Below are 8,440 nucleotides of genomic sequence, written 5' to 3' on the forward strand. Positions count from 1 at the left end.
TTTTTAGGACACATGTAAGGGGTTTTGATAAGCACCCACATGTGCTCTTTAATTCTGCTTATGGGTACTTATTGCTACTCATTTTCCCTGTGGTCCTCTAAGTCAAATTAGTCACAAATTTACCAGCTTCTTCCTGGAAGATTAAAAACTTATCCTGAACTTACTCTATTGTTGGTATTGTCATGGAATATTTTCCAGTGCTTGTCAATATGAGGACATATTGACATTTTTTCAAGCCCTTCCTATGTATTTCTCAATCTGAGTCATCTACTTGGGTTTATCTTGTTCACAGAATTGTCAGTTAGACTTTATTTCTATCACATACGTTCTAACCTTGAAAAGCCTATTTTGTGGGAATATTCCAGACTTTGGATTTGTTAATATGGGTATATAAGACAAGTAAGGATCTTGGATTAAGACAACAGGAGAATGGATATTTTTCTTTTTAAGACTCTTAAATTGTTTGTTGCTTTTATAAACTTCAGAATGAAAATAAAGCACAGAAAGATCCACAACAGACATGTGTGTGTGTGTCTGTGTGTGTGTGTGTGTGTGTGTGTGTGTGTGTGTGTGTGTGTACGCGTGTGTGTGTTCCATGTAGCCTGGAGCAGATTTAAGAAATTTTATCTTTCCCCTGGAATAGAACGTGAGTAATCTAAGAGGTCTTTTTTGCCAAACCAATTTTTTCTATATTTTTATGCACATCCTGCTCAAAGAATTAAATGCTGTTACAACTGCCCATTTTTTTCTAACCTTAAAGATAGGGTGTGTGTATATGTATGGGGGTGTGTGTCTGTGTATGTATGTGTGTCTACTTTGGCCACATATAAATTTGAATTCTTTGTTGGTGATTTGTATGTGTGTGTGTGTGTGTGTGTGTGTGTGTGTGTGTGTGTGTGTGTAATATAGAAGTTTTGGTCTGGCTTCAGGTTTCTCCTAGAGGATGACATGTTTGGTTTATCCATCAAGAACCAATTAGCTACCATCCATGGTAACTATCTAGTCTATTTCATTAATTGCTAATATTCATTGCTGTATTTTTAGAATCTAGCACAAAGTATTATTTGCTGAATAACTTGTGAGTAAATAAGTAGAGATTCTGGACGAAATTTGATTTTTGAAGAGCAATTTTAAAGTACTGTCCTGTCAACAAAATGGTCAACTTTAAAAATAATCAGTTTATTCCACGGAGTTCTTTACAAATTACCAGGAAAAGCAAAACTTATTTTTACTACATTTATTGTATTACAAACTCAAAGTCTGTAAACATCAATTTGGCATGTACTCTTTTGTATCTTGTCAAAGTTTATCCCCATCTAGGAAACATTATTGGAATCACTCCTATTGCCAGTGTGGATATTGAAGTTTTCTTTTAAAAATATATAATAACACCCAATTTCTTCTCTAGAAATTACTGGCTTGCTTATTTGCTTGTTTCTCCATTACAAAGTGTACAATTGCATTTCACATAAAGTACACCTTTTATGATTCTTTTTATCACCTCTTAAAGTAAATATCTATATTATGTGGTCTCTAGCTATGGCCAAGGAGCAGTGATGTGTAAAGGAACTCTAGGTTTATCTCAGGTGAGACAAAAATGTAAAATAGATCATGCAGACAAAGCAAAATGACTTTATGGTTAAAAATAGAACACAGAATTACTTTAGAACTTGCATCAGACAATGTGGTTATAAGAATAATATTATGTAGATAAGGTGGCAAATTATTAAAAAGCAGATTCTAGAACTAGGATGGTCTATTATCAACCAATTTATTTTCTGTTTCAGTGATTGAATTCACTTAAACAGCTGCTTTTGATGGAGCATAAGTAAACTAGTTGCTACCCTACTGCCACACATATATTTTTCTACTTGCTATAGATGTATGTATACGACAGTCAACAACTCAGAAAAAAAAAAGGATAAAATTTTAATTCGTGTGATTTTCTTGCTGGCTTATGAAACAATGACCATATATTTTGGAAGTACCTATTGTGATATGGATTACAAATAAGCAGAATTAAGACAGACTACTATGAGAGAGAATTCAAGTGGCAAGGCGTTATATGGATAAGAGGCAGTGAAGCTTGAAGTCAGCAGAAACTTAACTTGAGGCAGTGGAGGAGTACAAACACTAAATAGCATCTAGCCATAGCAGACAGAGAGGGTGTCAGTTTGAAGCTTATTTTGTCTGAGGTAAAAATAGGTGAAGTAAAAATAAATCTAGGTCCTAGACCTTCTTTCCTAGGGTAGAACCTGATGATTAATGAAATTTTTACTTTTCTTTAGGCATTGATAAATGTAATATAAAAACTCATTTATTCAATCTAGTATGCACTATGTATAAGAAATATATTTACAAATATTTTACAAATATTTATTTTGACTCTGTGATAATCCTAAGAGGTAACTATTAGGTAACTATTATCAATACCATTTTTACTGAAACAAATATGGATTCAAGTAGTTTACAAAATTTGAACACTATCAAACAGAGAATCATTGGCAAAACCAGCTAACAGACCACATTTTCCCCAATGGTACCTGAAGTAATCAGGACAGTTTGTAGGTGTGGGCATCTGAGAACTACAAGTGATCCTTGCCTTTTTCTGCCTTTTATCACTTTCCTTTACGTGTATCACATCCATATGCTATTTCTGCAAATTAGTTTCGCTCATGTAGAGAAACAAGAGAAAGTAGAAGCTCATAGACTTATATTTTCTAGTTATTCATTAGATGGCCAGAGTATCATTCTCTGCACTCCAACTTAAATAACTGTATGAAAGGACTGACTGGCTTTTGACTGAGGTCCAGCATTCAACCCCTAACACTGTGACTAGGGAAATGAGATTGTATAGCGGTCTAGCATGGGTAGCCGTGCAAACAGTGTCATCAGAGAGGCAGTCATGTATAAAAGGATGGTTTTATTATTTTTCTAGGACTGCAGTAACTAAGTACCGTGAACTAGGTAGTTAAAAAAATAGAAATGTATTGTTTCACACTTCTGGGGGCTAGAAGTTCAAAATCAATTTGTTGGTAGGGTTGGTCCTTCCAGGACCATGAGGGAAGTATGTTTTCCAGTCCTCTCTCCTTGGCTTGTACAAGGCTGTCTTCTCTCTGTCTCTTCACAAGGCATTATCCCTGTGTACATATCTGTCTCCAAATTTTCCATGTTTCTAAGGATAACAGCAGTTTTGGTTTAACTTAATTACTTCTATTAAGACCCTATTTCCAAACAAGGTTACATTATGATGTACTGAAAGTTAGGACTTCAGAATATTAATTTGGGGTGGGAAAGATGTCACAATTTAACCCATAACAGTGGTTCTCATCTGGAAAACATGTTTGAGTTTTCCAGGTTGCTGAACAACATTATTTTCTGTATATTAACTATTATGCAGAAACACACTCACTTGTTCCAGCCAAATGGTATGCAACCAGGAAATGTTGTGTATCTGAGGTGTACATAAAATAGAAATCTGATAATTTAGGACCTCTTAGTATTTTCTGTCTTTTGTTATTTATCTCTCTGTGTTATTTAAAATGACCTTGCCTCTTAAAAGCTTTACATTGTATCATAATATGTATACTTTAAATTTCAAATAGGAGGTCTAATTGTGTACATAACATTAAGTTCACAATATATAGAAATATTTACCTGAAAAGATTTTGCTCCATCTGTATTGTTTACATTACAGAACAAATAAGACACCTGCAGATGAGGGTGTTTCAACAGTGTTTAATTAATTTGCAAAATCAGCACTATGCTTTGGATGGATGACTAAGTTAAATGAGTCTGCTATCACCAACCAGCCAGCATGAGAGAAACAGATAATTAAGCCTGTAATTTTCACAGGTAATAATGATTGAAAATAATCATCGAATGCTTTGCCCCATCCTATGATTACATATTTAGCACTCAAATATGCAAATTAAAACCATAAAGCTACCAAATATTTTGAGAGATGAGCTTATAATATGCTTCCACTAGACTATCAAATTTCATTTAGGTCAAGTACTTACACTCATGAAAGAACCAGTTTTATTTCAATGGTAACATAACTGGCTTTTCTGGTGTGAACTCATCATGAACATATTTGTGATTAATTGCGAAGGCAAGACTGGCAATACAATTAAAAAGAATCAAGTTAACAATATTAAATATCACTAGCTAATGCACACTTAATAAACAGCATTACAGAAAACAGGTCTTACAGTCATGTGCTGCATAACAATTTTTTGGTCAATGATGAACCATATATGCAATACTAGCTTCATAAGATAATAATATTGCGTTTCGATTGTACCCTTTATATTTACATACATAGATAAATTGCGCTATAATTACCTACAATATGTAGTACAGTGGCATGCTGTACAAGTTTAAGATTGTACCATGTAGCCTAGGTGTGTAGTAGGCTACACCATCTATGTTTGTGTAAGCATATACTTTGATATTCACATAATGATACGGTTGCCTAATGACATATGACACATGTTTCAGAAGGTATCCCCAAGTTAAGACATAGGACTGTAAACAATGAAGTCAAATGGAAAGTCTGGCGGTAGGCAATCGATCTACAGATATGTTCCAATAATGTCCTCCAATACAAATTAAAGCAAAGAAACACTTATAGGTTTGCCAGGAAACTGCAAGTAGACAGTCACGCCTGAATTTTATCCAGAATAAGGTAACTCTTTGAGCAAAGGTACTAATACAAGGCTTGGTAAATATCTTCTGCAGACCCAGACTAGAAAACTGATTTGTTTAAAAAAAAAAAAATCAGGTCTTCTGGCTGCACACATAGAAATAGACCACTGCCAACAGAAGGTGGTTATGTTATTCTACTCAGAAGCATTGAAGAGAGGAAAATTTAGGATCATGAAATCTCATTCGAATTTAATATATCACCGGCTCGGTGACTCAGCCTGTAATCCCGCGCCTTTGGGAGGCTGAGGTGAGTGGATTGCCTGAGCCCGTGGGTTCGAGACCTGCCTGGGCAACTTGGCAAGCCCTCATCTCTACAATAAATCAAAAATTAGCTGGATGTGGTAGCGCTTGCCTGTAGTTCCGGCTCCTTGGAAGGCTGAGGCGGAAGGATCGCCGGAGCCCAGCAGGTCGAGGCTGCGGTGGCCGGGAGCGACCACTGCACTCCAGTCCGGGCAACAGAGTGAGACTCCAACTCAAGAAAAAAAAAAAAAAAGAATTTAATATATCTTGAATGTTGATCTGAGTAGTTCCTGGTTCTGAGTAGTCATCATAATCACCTCTTGGATTTTTGAAATATTTTCTAGTTCCATTATTTTAATTTGGTAAATTTAGACTGGGCTCAGATCTATCTTTTCTTCTTTCAGCTTAACCCCTAATCCATCTAGTACTAGCACAACCAGGATGAATAGTGGTCAGTGTTTGTTCTAACTTTTAAAAAAGAGAGGGAGGAACATGACATATTTTCTATCAAGATTCTTGCAATTCCTGTCCCATTATTTGTTATTCCATGTTTCTTTGACATCACAGACGATTGGAAATATTCTCACCACCATTTCATCAAAAACACTTACATTCAAACCATGGGGGAATATTCTCTATGACAAACTGGATTTGGTCAATCAATTATACAATTGTTGTTGTTTTTCTTTTTGTCACTTTAACCAAGCTATGGTTGCAATTCTGCTATGATTTGACAAATGAACTTGTATCTTAATCTCATCTCTTCTCCATAAGAGCAATGTCATTAAATTTTATAAATGACCTCCTAGTCAACTATTTCTAACTGTCATGAAAATTACATTCATTAAGTTAAAACATGTTTCGTATTCAGCATTAAGTCAATCTCTGATTTGTAACATTTGCTGATATCTGTGTTGTAAATACTTCCATATGACTGATTTTAACATACAAATGTGACCTTAGTGAATGAAGAATTGACAACACATTAGTTTTCTAGGCTGGCAAAACAAATTGCCATAAATTGGGTGGCTAAAAACAAGATAAATTTATTCTCTTGCAGTTCTGTATAATAGTAATTTAAAGTCAAGGTGTCAGCGGGGATATTCCCTCTGAAGACTGTAGTGGAACATCTTTTTCCTCTTCCTAGCTTCTGCTAGTTGCCAGAAATCATCATCATTTCAGTTTCATAGATAAATTACTACAGTTTCTGCCTCTGTCATCACACAGAATTCTCCCTATGTATGTCTCTGTGTCCAAATTTATCTCTTCTTATAAGAACACCATACATTAAAGTAGAATCCACTCTAATGCAGTATTACCTCATCTTAATTTGATTACATTCACAAAATCCTATGTCCAATAAGGTCACATTTACAAGTTCCAGTTGTTTAGGACTTCAACATATCTTTTAGGGAAGACACAAAATATTATGGTTATTTTACATGATTTTTTATTGTGCCTATATAATAAGTATTTAATTATATTTTTCTTTAATACAAATTAATAGACTAAATTAATTCACTGAAAAAAAGTATGTAGTGAGTATCTGCTACACAGGAAGCAGTTTTCAAGACACTAGAAATGAAAACAAGTCATGACTATCTGTTATGCAAAAAACTTTTCTAGGAACTAGGGAATCTATCAGAAAATACCCCCAAATGTTTGCACTTATGAAGTTGACATTCTAGTAGGAAGACAGAAAATGATAGTTAAAATCATTATCTATTTTTAAGTATTGTTAAACTGCTATCAATAATAGAACAAAATTTAGTTAGGAAGAACTGTAGAGTTTTATTTAATGTCAATGGTCTCAAAAGGTCTTTCTCATGAGATGATTTTTAAGTGGAGACATCAATGTAATGAGATAACAATATGCAGGTCTTGTAAAGGTGAGTTGGAACAGAGGGGTTATTCAAAGTTATGCATCTGAGGCATGGGCACATTTGGCATGTTCCAAAAAAATATTCAGACCAAAAAGGCAAAAAAAAGTCATTTACAAAGTGATGTGTGCAATATAAAATATAGGATCTTTAATGATTAGTGAGGCTGAACATTTTTTTCATGTATCTGTTGGCTGCTCGTATATCTTCTTTTGAGAACTATCTATTCATATCTTTTGTCCACTTTTTCATAGGGTTGTTTGCTTTTTCCTTTTTGGCATATTTGAGTTCCTCTCACTCATAAGTGAACCCTGAGCAATGATCATAGTGCTATAAGAAAGGGTTTGGCAGTAGCAAGACACTATGGGGTGGGGCACACTTCCTCAAAAGGGTGCCTGATCTCAAACCAGGATAAGTGGGGACCAAAGTCAGGCTCAAACTTTATCTGCACAATGAACATTTGTATGCCTCATCCTGAATTGTTCCCCATATCTTTAAAATAAATTTTAAAGAAAGAAAATATAGAGTCTGAGATAGCCAAGACTCAGATCAAGTAGAATTCCCATTTAGAGCAGGGTAGGGACTTTAGAGAAATAAACTGGAAAATTGAACTATTTTTCTAAATAAGGCCCCGGAAAACAGAGATTATATCTTTTATTATTTTTTTGCAACTTTTAAGTCCAGAAAAGCATTAACTAATCAAAGAGTATTATTTTAATATTAAATTTTAAGAGACATTAATCATTAATCACCCATTGTCCATTATTTATTAAAATGCCATAATATATTAATATTCTCATTTTAATGAATTATATCCACCTTTCCTTTAACAGTATATCCTTGTCCTCATCACCAAGCAGGGAAGAACCATACACATTTTGTTTGAAAGAAACATGTAACACAAGAGGCAAAATAAAATGTCTTTCAGTTCAGAAGCAACACATTAAAACCACTTTGATTTCATACAAGGGTATTAGTTCCACCTGAAAAACTTGGGTCTCAAATTTGACCTTCAGCAATGCATACTTTTAGCCAAGACCACATAATGGACATCCAGCATCATCCCCTTATCTTCAAAGAAGGAAGGCAGTAATGGTGACTGGGTTTTTTGGAAGAGGTCGAAAGAAATATGCTATAGATTCTGAATATGCTTTGCCCAGAGATGCACATAGTTTCAGAGTGTTTTTAAAAATAGAAGATAATTTATGTAAATTATGTTTCATTAGTTTTTATAGAAATCAGATATATGTAGCTTATAAAATGTCCCAAATATTTCAAAGTATGAGTTAACACTGCCACAGCCAAGAAGTTCATTACCCCCAAATATCTACACATCATTTCTGTGGTTGACTTGGGTCATGCATCTATTTCTGATAAAAAAAACTGTAAATATATGTGTGTCTGTTCCTGGGTGAGGCAGGTAAGAGCCTTAGGAGCCACTTATCCAGATACACAACTTGGAGGGTGGGGCAGACCACCTTCCCTTAATAAATTCTGAATGAACATGAACTAAAAGATTTTATGTTTCATTTATATAGTGTGTTGATTCTGTAGTGTGACTAACGTTATGCTAATATAGAAATTGGACCATGGGTAGAATGGTGTTGCAA

The sequence above is a fragment of the Carlito syrichta genome, unplaced genomic scaffold (assembly GCF_000164805.1).
Source record: "Carlito syrichta isolate Samal-C Ts95f unplaced genomic scaffold, Tarsius_syrichta-2.0.1 Scaffold302387, whole genome shotgun sequence".
Classification (NCBI taxonomy): Eukaryota; Metazoa; Chordata; class Mammalia; order Primates; family Tarsiidae; genus Carlito; species Carlito syrichta.